The sequence below is a fragment of the Rattus norvegicus genome, chromosome 2 (genome assembly GCF_036323735.1).
Source record: "Rattus norvegicus strain BN/NHsdMcwi chromosome 2, GRCr8, whole genome shotgun sequence".
Lineage (NCBI taxonomy): Eukaryota > Metazoa > Chordata > Mammalia > Rodentia > Muridae > Rattus > Rattus norvegicus.
The window spans coordinates 234,631,406-234,658,691 of NC_086020.1; the positions used below are offsets into that span (position 1 = coordinate 234,631,406).

Genomic DNA, 27,286 nt, shown 5'->3' on the forward strand with positions numbered 1-27,286 from the left:
CCAGTAAGATCTCTTCATGGCCTCTGCATCAACTCCTGCTTCCTGACCTGCTTGAGTTCCAGTTCTGACTTCTTTGGTGATAAACAGCAATGTGGAAGTGTTAGCTGAACAAATCCTTTTCTCCTCAACTTGCTTCTCTTGGTCATGATGTTTGCGTAGGAACAGAACCCAACACTACTAATCAGCAGGAAGTAGTCTAACAATATTGATGCCCCCTATCTGGTGATAGGGCTGGTGGTGGAAGGGTAGATTATGGGTAGAAAAGGGTGGTAGAAAAAGGACCCCATAGAGTAGCCAAAAGTCTGGCTACAGGTCAGAGGGTAACTTAGTGGATTTGTTTCTCTTCTTCCACCTTTACGTGATTTTCAGGGATTGAACTCAGGACAGCAGGCTGGTGTGCAAGCCCTTCACCCTATGAGTCATCTTGAGAACCGTTTATTGTTTGATCTCCACGGGCTCTCTGCATGTTGAGTTGCTGTGCTGTATCCTCAAAGAGAAAACATGCTGTTCAAACAGCTTACATGACTTTGCAAAGGACGTCACTAGTGAGTCTTTGAACAGGTGTTCCTGATTCCTGAACACTTTCCACTCTATCACATAAACTGATTTAGAACACTCCACCAAAGGAGTTGGGGTCTTTCAGATATTTAACATTATGCAAAATAAACTCAACAGAGTTTAAAAAGAACAGAAATCTTTTGCTTTGCATACAGTTAAGGAAAGAGGTGTTCTTTTGCATCCAAAATGACAAAATTGTCCCTCTACCTCTTTCCTCTGGGCTCATGGCAACTGATAGAAACAAAAGTTCTTGTTAACTTTGGCACTCAGTGCTCTATCCTAAGCGTTTTAAGTCTCAAACAGAAAAGAGGACTCATCTCATGAGCATGCTTTCTTTATAGATCTATAACTCTTGGCAATAGACTTTGCCAGATGGTCAGCATCTGTGAAAGGTAGACATCCATGCTTGCGTGGAATGCAGAGGACGTTGGGCTACATGCCTTCTCTCATTCTGCTGAGTTTTGATTTGACAAATCTTTTGGAAAGTACTTGTAAGTGTTGACATATGCTTCTTAACGTAGATGCTTACACATAAGATTTAACATGAAGAAAACTGAAGTGGAGGTCGTGGTATGGGTTCGCCCTGCAGAAAGCAGTTGGCCAACATACAGGGCATGAGCACCTGGACACAATAAACAGCAGATTTAGGTGGAGGTCATAAGAAAGAGCTTTGCCTTAGTGACTGAGTTTCAGCAGCAATGTTCTATGCTGGAGTCCATGGAAGAGAGAACTGCAATCAGGTGTAATTTCAGAGCCAATGTCTCTGATTATTGTTTTATCAAATAGAACTTCAACGTGGCTGGGCATATTAGGAAATCCAAATCATAATGACTTAAGTAAGGTTGGCCTTTGGATTTCTTATATGGAACAGAAAGTCTAGAGGAAGCAGCGGCCGTGTGAAGTTGAGAGTGCCTTACACACTAACATCTTTGCAGCTACATACATTGGCTTTAACACTCCATCAAACGTGAGTGGCTGCTGTGCCCTGTGCTGTGTCTGCACTGAAGGATGCATGGAGAGAGGCCAAAGGGCACGAATAACATGCTTCCTGCTCTCTCCTCAAGAATTTTCTCTTTTCCTACTTTCAAACATGTGCTTATATCTCTTACATCTTTAGATACCTCTGCCTGCCAAGAGGGTTAGCCATTCTAGGCTTTTATTAGTGGGTAACTTTGCCTTCATCTAACAATAAATAAAGGTTTTGTTATGACATTGGGAGAATGGATGGGTGTTGAGTCATCTAGCTGTCTTATGTACCAGAGAACCTTAGCTTAGGCCCATGGCCCCCCTGAAAGAACATCACACCCTGGTTAGTCTTTTGGCCCTTTAGTTTTATGATATAATTTGAAGAAGTTGAATGAGTTTCTCTCTCTCTCTCTCTCTCTCTCTCTCTCTCTCTCTTCTTGTGGGCACCATAATTTAAGGAATCTAATCCACAGGATTGAGATTAGGTGGGAAGGGGGAATGGCGGATGGGGTGGGGTGGAAGTGATATGCTTACAGCGTGGTTCCCCTGGAGAAAAGTATGCATCATTTGCAAAGTTGCAGGATTTATTATTTAACAAATACGTGGTTAAATAAAGATGGCAATGAAGTGAAGTTAAACATAAAGTTCGGGATAGATTCCACTTGGGGGAAGGAAAGGGCCTACAGAGAACTTAAACGCTCTTGTTTTTAAGTTGTGTGGCATCTTCAAAGGCATTTGTGATGTCATTGTCCTTCATATCTCATGTGTATTTTACAAGGATCTGTTGAGCTTACTTATTTACAACAGTTTAAAACAAGTAGCTTGGGGGTGGGCTGGGGAGTATTTCAACCTCGTTGGGTTGTATTAAAGTGCTTGAGTAAGCATAAAATTATGTAAGTTATTTTGAACCACTGCACTTTCCTATCCTCTTTATATTGGAACCACAGAATCTGTAATTCTGAGGAAATAAGAAAGTGATTTTATTATTACTATATATTAAGACGAGGTTTAAAATGTGACATTGGAATTAAGATATTCATTCTATTATCTTACTAACACAACCACACCATTCCATTCTCAAACGACATGGTTCATTCCTTTACTACTTAATAAGGCCTATAGGGTTCTGGGTACCATTCTAATTATTGGGGGGGGATGTGATGGCCTTTACTTGGTCCCTGCTCCCAGTTGGCTCACACACTAGTGGAGAAGATCACAGATACTTAGACAGTGATAATTGCCTTTGTGGACTATTTCTGAGTATCAATATTACTATGTCTGTGTAATGTCTGTCTGGTGGCCATTTTCTTATCTTTATTTTTCTTCCTTCCTTCCTTCCTTCCTTCCTTCCTTCCTTCCTTTCTTCTTTCCTTTTGTTTTTCTTTTTCTTTGTTAAAGATAGGGTCTCTCTATGTCACACTCACCATTCCAGAACTTGCTGTGTAGACCAGGGTGTCCTTGAACTCTTAGAGATTTACCTGCCTCTCAAGTTGTGGGATCAAATGTGTGTACCACCATGTCAGTTCTGCTGTTTTACTTAAATAGTGAGGACATTTGCGAAGTTTTCCTTGACAAGCTTCGAGTTAACCCACACTCCTGTATTTAACAGTCTTTCCCAGGGATATGAGATTGTTATCTCACATGAGCTGGGCCTGGAGAATAATCCTCCTTGTACTTGCATTGAGTCTAGTTCAGAGGTAATCAGGCATGAATGAGGAAAGGATCCATTTAAGAACCCTAGGGTAAGACTAGCACAGTGCAGAAAGAAGGGCTCTAGGCACAAGGAATTTGTCAATAAAGTTCAGGGCCATACTGCCAACATAATATCCATTGACACCGTGTGACTTAATGACTCTGGGCAGTATGGACACAGGACAGATGACATCTGTAGTCAGGAGGGAAGAAGGCTGACCCTTCAGGTGATGTCAGGTGACTACATTACATGGACAGGTGTTGAGGACAGGATTTCTTTTCTTAGGTAAGGTTCATTGGAATGTCATTCCTTCAAAGATTTAAATAATCCACAGATTCTACACACACACACACACACACACACACACACACACACACACACACACACACACACATGCACGCACGCACGCACGCACGCGCGCACGCATGCGCGTGCACAAACACATACGCGCAAACACACACATACACGTACACCAGAATCGAGTACGTTTGGGAAACGCTGAGACTCTCTCTCTTCCTTTCAAGCCTTACAATGTAGAGCACTAAGGGGCTTCACAAAAAACAGCTTAACTTTGTTTAGGAAGCTGACAAAATGTGAAGCTGTAAACTGGCCAGGATTTTGCTGCTTCGATTTTTGTCTTTTATCTGTCCAGGAAATATTTAGTGTATACTGTAAGAAAACTTCGAAAAGAGCCATTGAGTTAATATTATTCTAGGGAATGCAGATGATTTTACGTAAAAGAAAAAGAAATGTGGGTCCCGGTTATTGTCTGGGGTCAACTCAGTAAGTAATGTAAGCTCAGGAAGCTTACAATGTCTGAAACACGCATTGGAGAAGCAGTGTACCACCTAGTGGCGTGTCTTGAAAGTGCAGCCATAGAGTTTTCCACTCTCTAGAAATGCAGTAGCGATCGTCCCAGAATTCCAGATCCCTGAAAAAGCAAAGTCTAAATAAGACATCCATTTTGCAAAAATTTAATTGAAAATATATCATGTGTTAATCTTATACTAGAAGTTACAAGTTGGGAAGTAAAAAAGATAATGAATCAAAATTATATTTTTCTCACATTTTAAACAAATTTATACATAACCATAAATATTTTATACCATAATTTATGCTGTAACTGATGCTTATCATAGTCTTCCATATTTCACATAACAATCATATATATTTGTAACTGTAAGTGTATATGTATTTTTAACATTATTGAATAATATGCACACAGGATACATAATTAACCTTTCCCTAATTATGTGAAAAATTTAATGGTTAGCCTTTACAATTAGGCTTTTACAATGGCCTCTGTATTTTTGACTTATTTATTTCATTAGAATTAGTTCTTGGAAGAGAAAGTCCTTTGTCAAGGATGCACATATAAACTTTAAAAGTTCCTCTCAAAGAGGCGTGTACTGATTTCCCTCCCCTTAGAGTGGTTCCGTGACTTTTCTCCACTGCTGACTGGCGGGCAGGATCAAATGTGCCTGTCTGAAGACCAGGATGAGTCCTTGTTCTTGTGTGGATTTCGTTGATTAACTTCCTCTCGGGCTAGAACTTTTACATTTTTAATGTGTTTGCTCCTGGCTGTCTGCTTCCCGTTCCTTTGTGACGGTTCGGCTGTTCCCGTTCTTTCTTTTCCCTCCTGGGGTTTGGGTCTCCTTCACACTGGCTCACTAGAAGAATCCTTTCAGGTGTTTTCGACTGTTATTTCGTTTTAATTTTGAACCAATTTTAGACTAACAGAAGCTGTAAAAGTAGCACCTATAGTTCTTGCGTGCCGGTTACCAGGATGTCTGATCATTCCTCACCCTTAATAACCCTGAAACAATGGCCAGAACCAGGATATCAACATGGCGCGGTGCTGCTAGCTAAATGGTAGAATTGCACCGAGCATTGGCGGTTTCTATTCATTTCCCTTTCCTGTTGTAAGAGCTGATCTCGGATCCCGCGATAGGTTATTGAGCAGTTATTTCTTTGATGTTCTCCGTCCTCTAACCACTGATCTTTTTAAGGTCTCATTGACCTTCATCCACGAAGAGAACTGATTCCTCACTTCTTTTTTTCTGTTTGTAAATGTTTTCTCATGTGGATTCCAGGCAAGAACACTACACAGTACCAGATATATCGTACACCTTTGTGCTCCTTGGTCTTTGTTGACATGACACAACTGGGAAGGTAGAACCTCAGTTGAGTAATTGTCACCATCAGATCGGTCTGGAGGAACTTCTTGATTGTTCATTGATGTAGGGGGTGCAGAGGAATTTTAATCCAGCAACGTGACTTCTCTGATCACACCCAAAGACCTTCTAGGTCTGTGTGGTCTGGCTGGAATACAGACACACCCTTAGTACACACCTTCAATCCCAAAGAATGACATCTAACTGAGGGACAGACAAAGGGACGAATCAGAGACAGACTTGGCAGAATGACTCAGAGATAAGATACACCCAACTCTCACAAAAATAGACAGGAAAGGGAACCTATTTGAGAGTAATGCAGGAAGGTGAGGTGGGAGTCAGTTCAGTAGAGTGCAGTTGGATTCAGTTCTGTTCAGTTCTTGCAGAGTGCAGTTCAGTTCATGGAGTTTAGAAGCAGTTTTTCCAAGCAGAACAGTTCAGTAAGAAGCTGAGAGAAGCCAGTTTGAACCAGTCAGTTTTGAGAGGAGTTTTTAATTTGAACAGCTAACTTGAAGCAGTCAGCCAGAGTTCAGAAAGAAACTTATTTACCAGTAGGCCTCCATGATGACAATTACATATGGCAAATAAAAGTTACATTTACAAGGAGGGTCCAACCTTCTGTGGGTAGTCTTATGTATGTCTGGGCAGCTGGACCTGAGTTACATAAGAAGGGTTGAAGATAAAACCAGGGGAAACTCTCTATTGATTTCTGCTTAAGTTCCTGTCTTGAGTTCTTGCCTTGGATTCCCTCATTGATAGACTATATAACCTATAAGCTGAAATAGAGCCTTTCTGTCCCAATTTGATTTTAGTTAGTGTTTTATCACAACAAATGGCAAACCATGTAAGAGAATTCATAGATAATATTATCACAGGGTTAAGTCCTTATTATGATTTCCTTAGTATAAAGTTTTGTTGATGTTTATATAGTTCTCAGGGGAACTTTGAAACCACACAGCATTTGTATATATTTAGTTTATCACACATAACATTATATCATATTTGTACCTCAACAATTTATCTATGTGGTATTATTGTGTACATGCATTTTTTTTGAGACAAGGTCTCTAGCCTAGGCTGGCCTTGGATTTCCTAAACACTTGAGGATCACTTTGAACTTCTTATCCCCACCTTAGAAGTGTTGGGATCATCAGTCTTTTATATCCTTGGGGTTTGAACCAGGGCACTGTGTATGCTGGGTAAGCTTGCTACCAAGTGCGCTGTAGCCTTAGATGCATGTGCACGTTTCTTTTGTCAAAATTATGTGTTCAGATTGTGACTGTACCTTTGTTCTTCCCTTTTGAACCAATAATTATTTTATTTTATTTTATTTTTTTTACAGGAGCCCACAGTTTCTATTTTTAAAGAGATTTTGGAGTTTTACAAAGACTTTGGATTTTTAAAAGAAAGTTTGAATATTTTAAAGAGACTTTGAACTTTAAAGAATATTTATTAGATTTTATGTGCATTGGTGTTTTGCTTGCAGGTGAGGGTGTCAGGTGCCCTAGAACTGGTTACAGACAGTTGTGAGCTATCATGTAATTGCTGAGAATTGAGCCCTCTAGAAGAGCAGCTAATGCCCTTAACCACTGAGCAATCTCTCTGGCCCTGGTTTTGAAAATTATTCTTTTATTTATTAATTTAGTATCTCATATATTACATCCCAACTGCAGTTTCCCCTTCCTTTTTTCCCCCCACCTCCTCCACCCAACCCTACCTACTCTTTCCCCATTTGTGCCTCCTCTACTTCTGTTCAGAAAAGGGCAGGACTCCCAAGGATATCAACCAAACATGACATTTCAAGTTGCAACAAGATCAGGAACCTACCCTTGACAAGGCCACGGAGTAAGAAGCCATGGCTTTGAAATTTTAAGTGTCTGAATATTTAAAGACTGTAAGGCTTTCAAATTTTGGACTATTTTATATTGTGATGCTCATATTAATGTGAGATATTGGTGGCTGAATAAGAAAAGAAAGCTTGTGGCTTAATAGTGCTCTGTGTGTGTGTGTGTCTGGTTGATAAGGGGTCAGTCATGTTGGCTTGTTTATGTCAACTTGACCCAAGCTAGAGTCATTGGATAATAGGGAGGCTCAATTGAGAAGATACTTCTATACTGTCATGCTGTAGGCAAGCTTGTAGGGCAGTTCTTAGTGATTGGTGTGTGTGATGGTTTGTATATGCTTGGCCTAGGGAGTGGCACTATTAGGAGGGGTGACCTTGCTGGAGTAGGTGTGTCCCTGTGGGCATGAGCTTTGAGACCCTCATCTAGCTGCCCGGAAGTCAGTATTCTGCTAGCAGCCTTCAGATGAAGATGTAGAACTCTCAGCTTCTCCTGCACCATGCCTGCCTGGATTCTGCCATGTTTCTACCTTTGAATCTATAAGCCAGGCCCAGTTACAAGTTGTTCTTATAAGAGTTGCCTTAGTCATGGTGTCTGTTCACAGCAGTAAAACCCTAAGGCAATGTGTGAAGGGTCAGCCCATTGTGAGTGGGGCTATCCCTGGTCCTGAGTTGGATAAGAGTGTAGGCTAAACAAGGAATGGAAAGCAAGCTAGTAATCAGCACCCCTCCATGGCTTCAGGTTCCTGTCCTGTTAGAGCTCGGGTCCTGACTTCCTTCAGTGAGGAACAATGATATGGAAGTGTAAGCTAAATAAAGCCTTTGCTTTGGTCATAGTGTTTCATCACAGCAGTAGTAAGTCTAACTAAGACAAAGTGGTACCAGGGTAGAGGGGTATTGCTGTGAAAGACCTGACCATGTTGTTTTTAGAAGGATGGGGAGGACTTTGGAACTTAAAGCTTGAAAAGCCACAGAATGTTGAAAGCTCAGTGGGCTGATTTGTAGCGACGGACGATGGAGGTCTTGTGAAGTTTCAGAGGGAAGACTTTAGCCTGGCCCTTTGATGTTTTGAATTAAGACTCTGTGATTCTGGTTAGCTGGAGCTGAGAGTCAGCTGTGATTAACAAGGGACCAGAACCGGAAATCTTTGCTTTACTGGGACAATTGATATTAGAGCTGAGAAATTAGCAGTGATTAAGAAGAGACCAACATCACTGAGGTGAGATCTTCTGGGAAATATTTCCTGAGAAGTAGAAAACAGAAACTCTGTTCCAGAGGAGGCCAGGACTGTACCTTGTGCTGGTAGCCAAACTTGCTAGTGTAAGAGTTGTCCAGGTGGTGCTGGTTCTGACTGTGTCAAGGGGTCCTGGAGAGCAGCTGAGGCTTGGTACTGAATTATTAAAGTGTTTGAATGCTTAAGTGTGTGAAACTTTTTAAGTTTGTAAAATATTTTATATTTTGATATTAATATTAATGTTTAATTTGGGAGATAAACAAGGAAGGAAGCATTGTGGCTTAACCATGATGTGTTTGTCAAGTTGATAAGGGGTCAGTTGTGCTTGCTGGTTTAATGTCAACTTGACGCAAGCTATAGTCACCTTAGAGGAGGGACCCTCAGCTGAGAAAATGCCTCCAGGAGACACAACTTTAAGCAGACAGGTATGTGGGGCAGTTTCTTAATTAGTAGGGGAGGGCATTAATTTTGGGTGGGTCAGCACTGGGCTGATGACTCTGAGTCCTGTAAGAAACAGACGGAGAAAACCATGAGGAGCAAGCCAGGAAGCAGCATCCTTCCATGTCCTGCGCATCAGCTCCTGCCTCCAGGTTCCCTGTGTTTGAATTCCTGTCCTCATTTCTTTCAATGATGAGCAGTGATGAGGAAATGTAAGTCTAATAAACCCTTTCCTCCCCAGGTGGCTTCGGTCATGGTGTCCTATCACAGTAATAGTAACCCTAACATGACCCCAAGCTTCCAGGAGTCCTCCTGTCTCTGCCTGCCCTTTCCCTAGAGGATCATTAGGACTACAGGTGTGTGCTGCTGTACCCGACTTTAGGTGGACTTGGATTCCAACATTAAGTATTCGTACCTTATTTTGACTGAAGGCCAAGTCCGAGTCTCACACTATGAGAGGCAGAATAAAAGTTTTTGTTCCAAGTCTAATTCCAGGGCCCATGCTCTGTGCTGTCTCACCCAGACCGGAAGGGAAGTATGATGCAGCCTGAGCATCTGCGCCTGTGTACACTGCCAATGCACAGCTCAGAGAAGAGAATGAGATGCCCGCAGAGCCATCTCCCCATCGCAAGTCAAAGAGATTTATTTTTACTAAGCTTTAGCTTCAAATTTAACATATCAATGTTAGCTTCAATGTTAACGTATCAGTGTGTATTTTAAGTTATAGGTGGGGTTAAGAGAAAGCAGACATGTAGGTTAACTATAGCAATCTATCACCATATTTAAGACAAATGATCTAAGGCATTCATTATATTGATGGTTAGATCAGTTACTTTTCTCATTGTTGTGACTAAATACCGATACTGAACAAATTGGGGGGAGAGATTAATTTGGCTTATGATTTAAGAAGGGACACGGGCTTTCGTGGCAGAGATGCGATGCATCTGCGGTTAGGTAGCAAAGAGTGTGCAAAAGTGGGGTGGGGCTATAAGCTGTCAAGGCCCACCACAGTGATCTGCTTCTTTCACCAAAATTTCCCCTACTCAAAAAGTTTCTGTAGCTTTGCAAAGCAGAATTACAAGCTGGGGGGCCACACGTTAAATTTATGAGCCCTGGGGGAATATTTCATATTCAAATCGCTGTTGTGTCAGATTGGAAAGGCTTTCTATGTAAAACATGGTGAGATATTGCTTGATTGAAACCCCAGACCTGTGGAAGATGTTTTAAAGGAACACCGGAGGGTAGAGATCATGGGTTTCTGCCTATGAAAGACCAACCATAAGCTTATGCATGTTGAGATTGCAGTGTCCTCCTCTGTCTGCTTTGTATCCCTTTCTCATATCTGTACAGACAAACAATAACGTTCAGAGAAGGCTTTCCATTGTCCCAAATACAAATTGCCTTGTTTAGGTTCTGAATTTGTCTCCCATTAGCCACATGATCTTAGACAAATCAGGATATTCATGCAGGTCTCACGTGCCCAGCCTGTTTCTCAGGACAAGGTCAATTGGTAGAACACAAATGAAGGCGATCGACAGCACACAAGACAACACATTCGGGGCATTATTCACAGTGGTGTTGCAACCCCAGCCTCACAGGTGTTAAGTATCGGTCACAATGATGCCAATTTGTATATAATGGATGAAGGATTCATACAGAGTATATGGCATGTACTCTACAGATTTTATTTTTGTAATATACGGTATTGTGCTTGATTCATTTTCCTGGTGCAACTTCCTACCACACTTTGACAAACAAGGAATGAGCTGCTTATCTGGTGGGGATTTATAGCACAGGGAGCCCACAGTCTTGGAGGGTGTCATTGGCAGTGTAAACAGCAAGGTTAACATGGTTGTTTGCGAAATAAATACAAACTTCAGTTAGTATTTCATCTTGAAAACCAGCTTAGGAGTGCTTTTAGATAACCTCTTATAATTGAAGTCCTTACAGAAGCTTGGCCCTATATTGAGTTTCATCAAATTCAAGGTCAGACAGAAATTCTAACATTAATCAGTTCAAAATAGTGCCTATTGTCTTCTCCTGAAACTCGCTGGCCATCACGCTCCTTTCTCCTGCCTCCCCCTTTCTTCTTGCACCTCATAGGTTTAGTGTTTAAGAAAATATAATTTCATTAAGTCGGATTCGTCACAGTGGAAAGGCAGTCCCTGCCTTTTGGTCGAGTGAATGCCTTCTGAGTGGTTACAAGCACAGTCAAAAGCAGTTCATTCTGATTTGATAAATGCATTGAAAGCACCTGAAATTGTTTCATCCTCTGTCTTTCTTCCCTTTTCATCTTTTAGAGCAATCAAATGAAATTTCACCTAGCTTTCCTAATCGAAGTTGTCTGTCTGCTCTGCCCCGGTACTAAAAATGCATGTTTCAATAAGCGTTCCTATGTGACGGTAAGTTTTCCAACCTCTTAAAAAGTACTTTACACGGAAGTTTCAAAACAAAACCCCCAAATCCAACTTGAGCACATTTTCCAGTTGTGTATGTAACATCAGTAAGGATACATGTCTGCACACATGCGCAATGAATTGTACATATTATTACATGTGTGTCTACCAGGGTGATTGAGAGAAACATCGTTTGTTGTTGTCTTAGTCAGGGTTTCCATTCCTGTACAAACATCATGACCAAGAAGCAGGTTGGGGAGGAAAGGGTTTATTCAGCTTACACTTCCACACTGCTGTTCATCACCAAAGGAAGTCAGGACTGGAACTCAAGTGGGTCAGGAAGCAGAAGCTGATGCAGAGGCCACAGAGGATTGTTTCTTACTGACTTGCTTCCTCTGGCTTGCTCAGCTTGCTCTCTTATAGAATCCAAGACGACCAGCCCGGGGACAGCACCACCCACAATGGGCTGGGTCCTCCCCTCTTGATCACTAGTTGAGAAAATGCCTTACAGCTGGGTCTCATGAAGGCATTTCCACAACTGAGGCTCTTTTTCTGTGATAAGTCCAGCTTGTGTCAAGTTGACACACAAAACAGCAGCCAGTACAGTTAAGTAGGACACCAACCATTGTAGCTTTTATCTTTGCTTTTCTGTGTCTATTGTTTTAAGGCTACTACACTCATGGAATTAGGACTTAAAACAAGATTTAAATTTTAACGCAGTGCATAGCCTATCATATAAAAAATATATATATATGGATATCCTCTGCATGCTAGACCACTGGGTAATGGTTAACTTGAAGGGCATTTGCATTTGTGGCCTTTATTTTGTGAAACTACACTGCAAACCCATTCTCAAACACAAATCTTCATTTACACACACACACACACACACACACACACACACACACACACACACACACACTTTGCTTTCATCATATACACTCACTTTTGTGGTCTTTTCTCCTTGCCCCAGAAAGCCTTTACTCATGGTATCATGGCAATCCATTCTGTGATAGTCTTAAGTGTTGTCACCGACATCGCCCACTGCTGAAACCTGGGGTATTCTAGAAAGCAGCACTTGGGTTATCAAATGACTGTCTGGGAACATGGCAGGACAATGACTGCAGTCATGGAGTTGGGCTTAGAGGCATCACTTCAAGAAGGCATGCAGCTGCTGTGTGACAGTGGTGTTATATTTATTTTTGTCTAGTGGTGAATTCTGAAATCACAGCTTTGTTTACGTAGTGATCCAAAGTCCATCAACCTCTGAAATGAGTGGTGATAATAATGTCTTTTGTTGTCACACACATCTTATTTTCTAGGCATACTCATTGTCATTATCTTATTGAATTTTATTTTTTGGTGTACTAAACAGGTAAGTGATAATGGCATCGTATTGAACTTGGGAACCAGACCCCGCTTTCACCTGCCTGGAACCCTGAGATGTGTTCTCTCATTGCACACAGTGTGAGGCTTTCAACCATCATTGTGAAGCACATGACGTCCGGTGAGCTGATGCCTTCCCTCCCCTCCCAGGCCATTACTCTTACCATGTAGCCTTTATTCAGTTCCATGAACGTGGCAAGCTTCTTCCTTTTGTAGACTTAGCAAGTACGGGGTTTCCTGTCTGTGAATCACTTTCTTTCTCTTCCTCCTTGCTAACTTTCTTTCACATTATTTACTTTTTATTTACTTTTGAGGCAGGGTCTCACATGGCCTAGGCTGTCCTCAGACTCTCCCTGTGGCCCAGATTCCTCTTTCTCTACCTCCAAGTGTTGAGATTACAGGCATCTACTACAATGCTTTGTTCATGTCCTGCTGAGAACCGAATGCCTGAGCTCTGTCCCCAGCCCTCTCATCCATTTTTTTTTTTTTTTTGAATCTCCACTTAATTGCTAGTTCCTCTGGCTACTGCAGACATCCCGGACAATGCCGGGACTTTCTGTTGCACACGTTCATAGCATCCTGGCTTCTTCCTTCGGAAAACTTGCTGCTCAAAAATTTATTTGTGTTGTGTATTTAATGTTTTTTTTTTTTTTTTTGGTTCTTTTTTCCGGAGCTGGGGACCGAACCCAGGGCCTTGCGCTTCCTAGGTAAGCGCTCTACCACTGAGCTAAATCCCCAGCCCCTAATGTTTGTTTTTGTAGGAGGCTTTAAAGCTCGGGAAGGACGAGATTGTTTTGTTCATGTTTTATACTCAGGTCACGAGCAATTTCTGAAACGGCTTAAGTACTAGGCAGATAAACAAGCCAACAAACAAACAAACAAACAGGGATTACAGAAAGTCACAGGAAAGAGGTGGAAGTAGGTCTCTATTCCTGGTTTAGCTTCTTTCTATACCAATGCTTATGGCTTTATTGTCAACATAGGCAAAATTCTAAGAATCTATAAAGACTTCTCAGTAGAAAGGGAAAACTGAATGGTAGAATCGGTGGTCATTCTGTGGAAGGAGAAGAGTATAAAATGGTGACAATAATGTCAGCTTCTTACATGGGAAAGTAAGTTCATAAAGTGATGAAGCAGTTACTTAAAGAGTTATGGAGACGCAGAGTTCAGTTATCTGTGTGGCCTACTGACTTTTACGTTGAACTTTTCAAAGACAACTGGGAAGTTTAAATTCTTAAGGTATGGATTGAGCACCAAGGCAGCGATGTGAATTATGCTTTCAAAACTGCCCTCACATCCCATGTGATAAAGTCCTCTGTTGTTAGAGAGAGCATATCGAGGGAAGATTGCCGACTCTAAGTACAGCTGTTACAGGTCTGAATCCCCGGGAAGAAAACTTCTGAGATTAGCATGCAGAAGGTTTGCTGGGGATGACTCCAGGACCAAGGACCGTAAGGGAGTAGAGAATACAGATTGGGACATAAGAGCCACATTGTTAGTCACAAGGGAGACAGGCCACGTTCTCAGGAGCTCTGGAACTGAAGGCTCTAAGGCCAGTCAAGGGCACTAAACCTTGAATCTATACATCCTTCGTATACTGCACCCTTGGAATGGAGCACAATATAGAAAGAGATGGCATCCCTCATTGAGGGCCACTTCCCAAGGGACAATGAGCTGTGAGCTTTAAGTGCCTGGCAGCTGGAGAATGGTACTGCAGGCCCGAACAGCTCCCGGAGGCCTGTGCTCCTCAGATTCACTTCAGTCTTAGGAAAACCTCCTTCAGCTTTTGGTGGGCTTCATTTTCAGATGAGACTTTTCAGGTAGGTCACTGGATGAGGCAGAGTCCCCTTGCTACAGCTGGCCTTGAGACTGGGCAGGATCCAGCCACAGTGGCAGTCCTGATAGACATCACCATTCACTGCTCCACGTTGGGGCCTCCATCTCATATCCCATGAGGTAGCTCTCTGTCCCTGGCAGAATGCCGAGACATACTACCTTCAAGGACGATAGCCATTCTGCCTTCTAGTCTCAGTCCATGTCATTTGGTTCCATTTCCTCTGGACCCAGCTGGGAGCATGTGGTAGAGAAAAGCTGTTTACTTCATGACAACCAGGAAGCAGGGACAGGGGGGAGAGGAAGGGACTGTGGAGTGAACATGCTCCTTAATGCAACCTCTTGCCCCTTGCACTGCCACAAGTGACCTACTTCCCAGGCCCTGCCCCATAAAGTGTCCACAGACTCCCAATCCCCCATTGAATACTGATTCTGTTAATCTATTCATGAAGCTGAGCCCTCAGAATCTAATCATCTCCAAATGCCGCCCCACTTCCATAGAGCAACTGCATTGGAGATCAAGACTCCCCCACACAAGAGCTTTTGGAAGACATTTTTAGATCCAAGTAAGTCTGTGTATTTCAGATGTTATTTCTTCCAGTGCAGGTGATATTTGTTTATTATAAATCATGATTCTTGCAATGGGACTTTGTGTCTACAAGGTGTCTTATCCTGGGAAGGCATAGGGTGTGCAGTGTCCTGTGGCCCGAGTAGCAAGACTGATGACATCATGAGCTGGGCATGCTGAGCTGTAGCTTGAACACTTGTTGGAATACAAGTCAGAACAATTACCTCTAAATGGGGAATTTGTTTTCTCTAGAACCCAGAGGCCCAGATACTTGACTTTCATTTTGGCAAATATAGGATGCTGTAAATTAATGACCAAATGATCAAGTGTCTCTTGCACCCCTGTGCTAAGTCACCTTAGATGCAGTAACTGATAAAAGCTGAAATCACATCCAGAAGTCATCGACATGGAGCAATTGGTCTCTGGTGCTGCTCTGGGTGGAATAGGAACCACGTCGAACTGAATTCACCCATGGCTGACCTGCCTCTGTGCTTTGCTTGTGTTATACACTGGCTATGGAAACCTGAGGCAATGTCTTTACATCCATGAGAACCTGCGCCCTTTGCCTGCATATTTGGTACTAAAGCTGTCGTGTCTTCCTCAGTGTTCTTAGAGGAATTAACTGAAAACATTAACAGTGTAAATATTGAAACTTACAATATATACACATATGGATATTATTGTTATTATTATTATTATTATCACCATCCTCATCACCACTACCACCACTACCATCATCATCATCATCATTACGGTAGCACTCTTACCTGTCATTAGAACAGTGAACTGCAGTGCAGCGACACCAGAATTGCTACAAGAAGAGAGAGAAGGGAGCTTGCATAGATTGCTGGAAGCTATAAGTTATAAAACAGCATGCCAAGGGACAGTCCTAGCAGATGTTCTGGGGACATTTATTGTGTCTTAGGCTGTTAGAAAAAAACTTCAAATTCTCAATTGCTCACATTTATATATATTTTTATATCTATATTTCATCAAGATGGGATATTTTGCAGTATTTTTAAAAGGAATTTTTTATTTTTTTATGTATACACATGTTCTGCTTTCATGCACACCAGAAGAAGGCATCAGATTCCATTACAGATGGTTGTGAGCCACCATTTGGTGGCTGGGAATTGAACTCAGGACCTCTGGAAGAGCAGCCTGTGCTCTTAACCACTGAGCAGTCTCTCCAGCTCCTATAGTAATTTTTTATACCTTTAAAAAAAATGATCATTCACAACTTCTGTTTCTCCTGAGGTTCTCTGTCAAAAGGGTGTTTACCCAGTATTTATTTCTATCAATCTCAGTTAATTACTCAGAGATGAGTGTCCCATGTCCGCATTATAGTTCATTATTTCTTTAAACTACACCATTAAGGTGATAGACTTGGTGAACATAAAATGCTTTCACTGGGAAGAACTAGTTTATATTCCCACATAAAGGCCTTATGCTGTGCAACAGCAAACAACAGTAAAAATCATTGTCCCAAAAATATTTTTTGACCCTGAAGCATAGATGGTCGCTGAATGGTCAATATTCCAAATGTTTTCTTATCTTGTGAGTGTTCAAATCCAGATCATTTAAACGCTATTTGTGTGATGGGACTATAAAAAAACCCCCATATATTTGTAAACACACACATACAAATATATGATTCATTGCTGTGCGTCTGGATCACCAGACAGAGAGCTCTGGGGTCTCGTTTTCTGTCCTTCTCCATGTTTTGTTGGTTTGAGACAGATTCAGATAACAGAAAACATAACAGTTCCGTTTGTACAAGTTCACGAGCCCACTTCAGGGGCCAAAACGCACCAGCAATATGTCTGTTTTCTCAGTCCGAATGCCAGGAATGTCAAATGTGCCATGGAAAAGGGTGTGCTCAGAACAACTCGGGTTTGTCACCTACCATGGTACGTGGTACTACAGGAGACTAAAGAAGGGAAACAAGTGTCCTATGATCAGGACGAACAGCCTCACAAAGGACTAAAGCATGCATAGAGAGGAAGGCAGTGTGCTGAGGGCCTCAGGAGAGATTTCAACTCTTCCATGGTTCAGGGCAGAAGGGTGTGTTCATTCTGTGTGTTTGGACTGTAAGGTGATCTAGAAACCTTGAGGTAAGAAATATAGTTAGGCAGGCACCTTAAACTCTATTGTCTATTGGCCTCTTCTTAGAGTCTTATTTTAAGTGAATAAAATGAAAAACAAAAGAATTTAATGAATGGGAGCTTATTATATTAAAGCAGTTGTTACAATATGAAAATTATTATGTGGTAATAGGCAGGCTTCTGTGTTATGATTTTATATAAACTCCATTCTAATAGAAATTATAATTTTGAAGTAGTGAGCATAAATGATTCTACAAGGCTGCAGGCTCTGTAATGCAGAATGGACGTGTCTGTGGTTTCCAGTCATAACAAAGCCATACACATATCTAATATCTTTGTAGTTTGTTACTGACATTTATAACAGAAGGAAATAATACATTTTTGTTAGAAGTTAGTGAAAATCAAGATGTACATTTTTTTTCCTCACCTAAGTTCCCAAGGCTTCCTTCCTTTTATGTCTGAGCTCTTTGGGTGATCTATGAATTTGAGTTTGGGAACTGCTGCTAAAGAAATACAGTAATAGAATGACTCCTAATGGTGTACAGGTATGGCCATAGGTCAGTGCTTTGCTCAAACCTCATCAGAGAACCTCCATCAACTCCCTGCTCCCCCCAGAAGCTCAGAGATCCATGCAAAAGAGGGTTAAAAGCCACAGATGGTGGATGACGCCAAGGAAACAGCATTGGCAGACACAGCAGGGCTGATGTATACATGAACTCACAGAGACCGTCACGCCCAAGACCTGCTCAAGCCAGACAAAAATCCTACCACAAAAAGGGGAAGTGGCCACAAAGTTCTACACCCATTCAAGTAGCATATTTGCAATTGGTAGCTTCTAGGTAGGTATTTCAGTAGAATGACACTGGGTATCTCAGCTATACTCAAGGTCAGGCCTTGTACTTGGGAGTGTTGGCCAGCACAAACTGTACCCAGCTTGACTTTTTTTTTTTTTTTTTGGTGTGTGTATGTATTTTTTTTAAGAGATAAAGAATATGAAGTTGGGTGGGTTCAGGGGGAGGGCCTGGGAAATGTTGGGAGAGGAAAACATAAAAATATATCATGAAATTCTAAAAAGGAAAAAACAAAACCCCGTTGGCCTACAAGCCAGCATAGGCCACTGATAGGTGGAGAAAAGACAGAGAAGTGAGAGAGGGGAGAAATATTTGGGCAAAATAACCTGAGTCTACACCCCGGAGGACGGAGCAGTACAGGAAGAGTCGATGGGACGTGGTGTCTGGGGTGGGACAGACAATGGACAGACAGGAAAAGATGAGAGGGTTACAGGCGCCATGTGGTAGAAGGAGAAATTGCATGGTGGGGGGTTGCCACTGTTTGTTTGAACAAATAAATATATCCCCTTTTTTAGGAGAATTATTTGCAGTATAACCAGAAGCTGGATTAAAAGGCTGGAAGAAGGAAGTCTCTTAGCAGTCTCTCTTGCCTTGGTAAGGAGAAGTATATTGAAAATGTGTACAGCATGAGCATAAGCTAAAAAGAGAGGAGAACGAAGGCCATGGTTGATGACTGGTCAACTGAAAGGACTGGCCTTCTTGTCAACAGTGAGGTGGTGCTGACTGGGGGAGCCAAGGTGCTCGGGGCTTAACTTCCTATCCAGGGTCAGTAACAATGGAACTTATAGGTAGGATGAATCTGCTGAAAGTTCTACATAGGGGCGGACTGCTTTTACACACGTGTTCAGCAGGCAGCAGAGCACTTCAGCACCAAGGAAGGAGACTTAGTAATCCTTAGGAAAGCAGCAGAAATCAAAGGAGTAGAAGAAATTTCAGCAGAAGGGCAAGGGTGTCTAAGAATGACCTTCGTGTGATTTCTCAGGCCCTGTGAAACATGTTCCAAGGTCTGCCTAGCAAGTCTGCACGGTCAGTCCCCACGTCCGAGGCTCCATGGTGAGGAATGTGCCCACTGTGCTTCAGACACTTTTACTCCCCCAAGATCAGTAACACATACGGGCCTGTGTGAATGCAAGAAGTTGTATTTCCTGTGGGAAGGCCAACGTGGAAATGAACAAATGGGCACGATTTTATACCAGAAGCAAAAGAACAGAGCTATGTGCATACACAGTACAGAGCAAGAGAGAAGAGGGCAGGGGTAAACTCAGCTAGACTTAGGCAAGGAAAGGCTTCCAGGGAGGTGACATTGGAAGGAGCTTTGTTTGTTGGAGGGGAAAGACATTGTAGGCAGTGGGAACAAACTGTGCTAAGGCTCATGAGATGTTCAAGGAACGGTTTTCCTTCTGGTGTTTCTCATGAGCGGTGGCAGCTTCTGTCATACATCAGAGTTTGAAGTATTTGTAAGTCCTGTCTCTTGGTGATTAGTGCTTCTCTCTCTCTCTCTCTCTCTCTCTCTCTCTCTCTCTCTCTCTCTCTCCCTCTCTCTCTCTCTGAATGAGGCAATTTATTAACCCAGCATCCTTTGTTCTAATGCTTCTTGTTGGCAGCTGCCACCTTTCTGGTGATCTCTGTCCTGAGGTGTTAGCTTGCGGCCCCCATCTTGGTCATTTTCCACCATTTTCAGTCCCTCCAGGGTTTGGAGAACCCGATGGGCTCTGCTGAAGTAGCTGGACCTGACACGGTTTCTCTGCAGTCCTCCATAGAACTTGGTCATAGAATCAACCCTGGCACCACCACGGAGGTACAGGTGCTGTGCTGTGGAAGCCGCTCGTGTGTTTACCGGTTCTCCTCATATGGGGCAAGCTCTTTATGTATGGCCAGCTTGACTGTGTCCACCCATTCGGAGACTCTCAGCTTCCCTGGCTTTTTGAGGAAGGCTGCCAGAGCTCTGACGAACCCCTGCTGGTTAACTCATTTATAGTGAGGGACTCCAGGCGTCCCTCAGCTGCCCACCTAACCCTTTGGGCTCCCAGATTGTGGTGATCGATCAGTGTTTCTCTTCTTCTTAAAGGCCCCACAAATTCGGTTATGAAGTTCTGCTTCATGCTTGGTTCAGATCTCATCAGTTGAAATTTAACTTCCCCTTCTCTGATTTGGTTCTTTTAAAAAATGCAGATGCTTTGTATCAGAGCCCTTGCTCTCCCATGGGTCTGTTCCCAGCACCCACACGACAACACACAGCCATCTGTAACTCAGTTCTGGGACATCCAATGCCCTCTTGTGATTGCACCGGGCACCGGAACACAAACAGTGCACTTACACACATAGACGCAAAACCCTCATACGCATAAAATAAGTCTCAAAAGAAACTGGGAATTATTTAGTAAGTATATTTTGTTAAAAGAACCATTTTTTTCTTTCTACTAAGTACCTGGTAAGTGAAACATTAATACAGGGTAAGAGGGCAGTGAGATGGCTCAGCAGGACAAGGTAAGTTCAATCCTTGGGACCCATGTGGTCGGAGGAGAGAACTAACTTCCAAGTTGTCCTTTGACTTCTACATACATGTCCCATGTACACACACACACACACACACACACACACACACACACACACACACACACACAAGCAGACAGGAGAGATAGCTCAGTATGTTTTCCATGTCATAAACACGAGAATCTGAGTTTGGTGCCCAGAAACCATGTAACCCACTGAGCATGGTGGCACATGTTTGAAATCCCATGACTGGAAAATGGGCAGGGGAACCAGGTGATTTCCAGGGCTCCCTGTGTCTAATCAGCAAACATTTATGAGAATGAGAGAACCTGTCTCAAACAGTGAAGGTGGAAGGATACCCATTATTGTTCTCTAGCCTTCACATACATGCAAAATGTGGATGGGTATACACATGTACACATATGTGTACGTGCAAAGTAACGCTGACTTTCATGGAGCATAATTTATCCCAGATTCTCTGTGTGCTATTTGTTCCCAAATTACATTCAGAATGGAGTGTCCTTTTGTGGTCATTAAGGTGGCAGTAAAACCCATGTTTTCTGTGGCTGCGTGTCACTGCTGTCTATTCTATGTCCCAGCTGGCTGGAATTAGCCTCAACGTGAAGCCACTGAGCATAGACATGTCATTTTTAAATATAAATGCTAACAACGTGAGAATAGGTTTATTTTTGCTGCTTTGTGTTTTTATAGCACTGTGTTCAGCCAGGGTCTTTTCTTCTGTTTCTTTCTGGGGTCAAGGCTCTAACACTGGCTCAGAGCTAACAAAGAGCAGAAGGCATTCTCTGGAAAAAGAAAGGAATCAGAACACCCCCCCCCCCCTTTGTCAGGTCTAACAGCAGAAGTCCCCTCCAGAATACAATCAAATAAAGACATTTGTCTTTCACACATTTGAGTCTGAGTTTGCTCAGGGATGATAACTCCCCCGTGTTGTCTCAGAGCCCCAAAACTTCAGGAATCGCCTATCCACAGCCTCATCAGAGGGAAACGTGGGTGGAGTCATTAGACTGAAAACTTAGGGCTCAACATCAACACAATATGGCTGGGACACTGTGCAGAGTGGACATGGATAACGGAGAGACAAAGAATGACCAGATGGGGTGGTCTCGGTTTTAGGTTGACAGGATCCTCAAAGAGAAAGAGTTTTATAACATCCGTGTAAGCAGACCTATGTTAATAAGATAGAAAAATCAGACTATTGTTGTGTATCAGGTGTTTCTATCCCTTTAGAAACCTACTCATACAAATAGCAGTAACCCAAGCAGAGAACATGATCTGAGGTGGAGTGGATCTTCATGTCGGAATTGCAATTCTGCTTCGTTTCCTGCTGACTTGCACGTGTGATACGGCTGGAGAAGGAAGGCAGGCCTTCCCTGCAGAGCCTGACTTTGGATGTGCAAGGACTGCCCGCAAATTCACCCCTGTTTTGTTTTATTTTTTTTCCCTTGCACTCTTAAAGAAAATGGCCTTTCATACTGATTCATATAACTGGAGCTGGGTGAGCATTTTGTCGTCCTTGGTCTTGATTAAACAGTTAAATCCAGATTGGCTTCCGTGTGGTGGCCTATGTCTCACATCCTGTGTTAGGAGTGGGGAGACAAACAGGAGAATAAACATCCTTTTCTTGAGACAGTGCGGAATGCTGGACACACAAACAATACCTATTACCCTTTCACCCAGTGCAAAAATGGACCAAAAAAATGATGTAATCTCCATCAGGAGATGACGCCTCCCAGTGACCGACACTGTACTCATTATGCTGAGATGCATCGTGAGAAGCATTCCAGAGATCTGAGGATTTCAGGCTGAGTTTCCCCGTGGAGAAGCTAATGTTTGCTCTCTGGTCCCTAAATCCTATTAAACAACTTTTTCTTAGCTCATTGGGTTTTATTCAAGATGCTCCCCTTTGACTCTGAAGTTCAGGCTGTCAGGTGTCTGAACTTTCTGGAGGACAGCAACAGCCACAAGTGCATGCTCAGTCTTTTCATTTCTCCTCCCAGAAAGATCCGTGCTTGCCGAACTCACTGGCAGGGAGAGCAGAGACTGATTTATAACTTTGTGCGTGTGTGCATGTGCGTGTGTGCATGTGTGCATGTGTGTGTGATATGCACACGTGAATATAGACACACATGTAGCACTGTTTCCTTATGGAGGGCAGAGCACAAGGCTGGGTAGTCTATTCACACTTCCCACTTGGATGGAGGCGGGGTCTCATTTCGGCCCCTGTGCTATTTACATTTACTAGGTAGCTCATGAGCTTCTGGGAGGTTATCCCTCTGTGCTGCCCATCTGACTGCAGGAATGCTGGAATTACAGATGCACACAGCTGCCGTCAGCATTTTTATGTGGACTCTGGGGATCTGGACTTAGGTCACTAGGCTTGTGTGACAAGCACTTTCATCCAGAGTTATTGCAGCCTCAACTTATAAGCTCTTTAAGAAAGGAAAGTAAGAATTTTCTTTTATTTTTGTATGTATGTATGTATGTATGTATGTATGTATGTATGTATGTATTTATTTATCGCTATCCTGACTCTGTGAATCTATTGCTACAACATAGACGGAAGCTTGTAGGGAAACTGGTGACCTAGCTGTGTGCCATACATTCCATGGTGCTCTATGCCCCACAGCTGATTCAACCCCTGCCACGAACTGGCTATGGAACAAGTGCTTGTTTGGTTTCACCTGTGAAGAAAAGAGAACCAGGGAATTTCAAAGCACATCCTAGAAAGAAAGCCACCCACGTGGCTGACCCCAATTCCCATCCCTGAGGGACTAGTACACGAACAAACTCGTACTGAGGATTGAACCGAGTGTCTTGTTCTTGTGAGGCAAGTACCTCTGAGTTACAGCCCCAGCTCTCCTTTTCGTGCCTCCTTTTCCTTCGAGAGAGGGTATGTCTAATAAGGTTTCCCAGGCAGGCCTTGAACTATTTTTAAATAGCTGGTATTATAGTCTTATGCCATTAAGCCTGCCAAAAATGGTCTCTAAACATTAATAATAGAGTTCTCAGGGAGACTATCAAAAGTGAAAGGAGATAGGAATGGTTTTAACCCGAAGTCAGTTTCTGGGGTTTCTTTTTGCTTGTTTTGAGAGATTTTTGTATCTCTTCAGGTGATGTCATTGGAATAGCCCTGCATTTGAAAATGGCTTTGTACATTTGCAAAGCTGTAAATCCCCATGGGAACAAAACAAACTTTTGATAGTAACGTGAATGAACGTGTTGCCAGGATATCCTAGCTGTATACAAACCCTTTCGCTGTCATGTCTGGGACTGCTGTATGCTTCAGTTATAGGTGCTTGGCAAGTGTGTGAGTACATGTGTGTGTTTGTGTGACTACTGTGTGTGTTGTGTGAGTATGTGTGTGAGTGTGTGAATGTGAATGTGTATGTGTGTGTGTATGTGTGTGTGTGTACATGTGTGTGTGTGTGTGTGTGCACGCATGTGCGTGTGCGCTCCTGTGTGCACTCGTGCTTCTGTGTATGTGTTGGGCAGGGAGAGGTTGAAACTTACATACGCTGCCTTATTTAGTCTAAGCCCTTCCAGGGACCGTAAACTTTCAACTGAGGCTAGAACCTGGCATTTGTCAACTTGCCAAGCAAGTTGTGAGAACAACTGGTGTTTGTGCAGATGCTGAATGCACGCAGGGAAGCTGAGCCCTCCACTCCACTCCACTCCAGTTCATACTCCGTGCCTCAGCCCCTTTTTGTTATACTGGTTACATAATCTGCAAAGTTAAGACAGCCAAATGATTTCACCTGTCTCGCCTGATTGCGTGGTTTGCAGTAGGGCTGCCTTTCATGGTAGGCAGTTTTTAATTCTCCTTCAACATGGAGCTATAAACTACAGGAGAAGCAACCGTTGAGACAATCAGGGAGAGTGAGGGGGAAGAAGGTTCCAAGATACAAATGGAGAAAACAGCCCGTGCCCTGGATCAGAACTTTACTGTGTTACTGGTAAGCTCACAGTTGGCTTGAACCTCTTGAAAGCTTAGTTTCCGTAGCTGTAAATGGGGTTGATGAACAGCTCTGAGATTTGGGGTGGATGTGTGTAAAGTGCCAGCTAGCATCTAGGAAGTCCCTGAGGAACGTCAGAGATGGCTATGATTTTTATTTTACTGAAAAATGAAAAGCACCGGAAGCCACCCTGTGGAGAATTGAAAGCAGGCCTCGTGCGATTCGAGCTGCTGATAGCCTCTCTATGCATTTTTCTTACTGCCTTGTCCTTCTAGCGTCCTCTGTTTACTTCTGGTTAAATTAATGTTTCAAACTCACACTTATCAGCCCCCCCCACGCCCCCATTTCTTTTCATTCTTTTGATAAATTCAAACGAAGCTGCTGGAGTTGATCAGACAAAATAGTTCCAGGCTTTGTCTGGAAGTTACGGTTGCCTTTCTTCTTTTTGCCCCTGCTCTGCCTTTCTTCCTTCTGGTCGGTACACTCGCTCCTATTGGTAATAAAACGTACGGTGAGACAGATTACCGAATGTTTCACCTTGACACCTCGGTGAGCAAAGACTTAGATTCGGGTAATAGACTTAACCGGAATGTCTTCCTGCGGGTGTCTGTTATTAACCAAACAATTGCTATCCCAGAAAATAACTGGTAGGTACAGGCCCTTTAGACGGAGTACAGGCCTTTAAGATGTGGGCCAAGGAAGAGCTCTCCTGAGAGATTCATTAGATTCTGATTAGCCTCCAATACATTTGCTCTGAGCAGCACGGAGGATTTCTCCCCCTGGCCAGGCTGAGATTCCAGCTGTGACAGAGATGGACATTTAATTTGTTTGTGATTGGGTCGTTAACACTGGACATTTGTCATCTGACATTTCTTCTTTGTTCCTTTTCTCCAAATCTACCCACAGCAAGGACGATTTTAAGAATAACTCCGGTTAAAAATTGACGTGTGGATGTAGACGACGTGGGCTTCTATTTTATTTTACTTCACAAAAATAGTAATTTTGGGATTCCGTGACTAAAATTTCCATTGATGTATGGGCAAAGCTCACAAAACACCCACGCATCTACGGCCTGTTTCTCAGAGAAGATTTAATGGCAGGCCTGTTCACTGAGGCTCATACAAGTTCATTACCCTTATAAAACAGTATATAGGAACTGTGCCGGTGTCCAACACACTGCCATTAATGGTTTTCAAGTACACATATCTATCAAAGAATGAAAGGCAGTCTGTCTGTGTTTGCCTTGCTTTTCCTTCTCCTTGATAATTTGCTGAATTTAAACACTGACCACCCAGGTTATATTAGTGCCCCACAAATGGGTTGCAGCCTTTCACTGGCCCTGGGGTAAAGGCTGTTCTAAGCCTTCAACGTCGTCTAAGTTGGAAGCTATGGGCTTTTTGGCTTTGAGTAGAATTTCAGCCGAGACTCCAGCACTGCTTCCAACATCCACGCTGCAGTGCAGAGGGCCAGCTAGAGTCCTGTGCCTCATATCCCATTCTCCCTGGCAACTTGGGCTGAAGCAATGAGAGGCTGAATTGGTGTTTAATGTCTTCTCTGCCCTCTACCTTGGGTTTCTGGTAACTTTATGTCGTCTAGGTGGTGGAGCACCATCGCTGAAATATTTATATGTTTGTGGAGGAAACTGAATTTTCATTTGCAAGTGGTTATCAATTAGAGGTGGTTCCTGGGTCAGGGATGGAGGCTTGCGCCCACTTCTCCCTTTAGCTCTAGCACCCCAACTAGTGCAGACCTGTGCAGTCCCTGCGTATGCTGCTACAAGGTCTCTAGGTTCATACGTGCGCTGACCCCATTTATTCAGAAAGCCTCGTTTCCTCAGTGTCCTCTATCACCTCCCGTTCTTAGACTCTTTCTGAATTTTCTTCTGTAGGGTTCCCTGAACCCCAAGGGGAGGGATTTGATGGAAATGCCCCATTTAGGGGTAAGCTCTAAGGTCTCTTACTCTCGGTATAACGTCTGGCTGTAGGTCTCTGTATTTTCATGTTTCCTCATCCCCAGCAGGAGGAATCATTTCTGATCATGACTGAGCAAGCTATAATAGAACGTTATTGAGAATCATTTATTGCTACCTTTTCTTCCTCTGAAAACAGTTGTAGTTGATTTTCCCCTAAGCCTTTGGGCTATCTAGTCTCCAGTTTTTGGTCACCCCAACACTGTCAGCTGTATGCAACTCATGGAGTGGGACTTAAATCAGACATTGGTTGGTTACTCTAGTAAATCCTTGGCACTAGCATACCTCACTGGTGAGACTCCATTGTAGATCAAAGGTTTTATGTCTGGGTTGTGTTTATGTCTCTCGTTTGTATCAGGCCAGTACTTTCTATTCCAGAGAAGGCTCTGTGTAGGCAATAGCTCGACTTCTCCATATTCAATGTGTTTTGTAGGGGGTGGTCTTTAGCAATGAGGCCTTGCTACCAGTGTGCGGAGAGCAACCTATGGTTGTAGCAGTTTCGGTTGTTTGGGGATTCCTGTGGGTTCCTCTTTGACCAACAACTCAATGAGATATAACCCAATTTCAGTACTGGAAGCTTCATTTGGTGACAAGAGATCTCTAGTTGGGGGGGCTGTGTCTCCCACATTCTTCGACAATTTCATTTAGATCACCTTCATATATCATAATTGTATATGCATATGTATATGATGTATGTATTTTAGGAAGGCTTCTACTCTACTCTTCAAATGGCCCTTAATTTTAGCTATCTCTCCCTGTATTTCTTCCCTTCTCAATCATGCTTTCCACTTGATCTTCCGGTTCCAGC

General features: G+C 42.9%; 1 long non-coding RNA gene across 1 annotated transcript; it reads left to right on the top strand.

Annotated features, from left to right (window-relative positions):
• The first annotated feature begins 4,434 nt into the window (after positions 1 to 4,434).
• On the top strand, positions 4,435 to 16,041 carry LOC120100957 (uncharacterized). The gene is made up of 3 exons (XR_005501374.2): positions 4,435 to 11,305; positions 12,675 to 12,806; positions 15,020 to 16,041. It is a non-coding gene; the product is annotated as an uncharacterized LOC120100957 (long non-coding RNA).
• Positions 16,042 to 27,286: the final 11,245 nt, after the last annotated feature.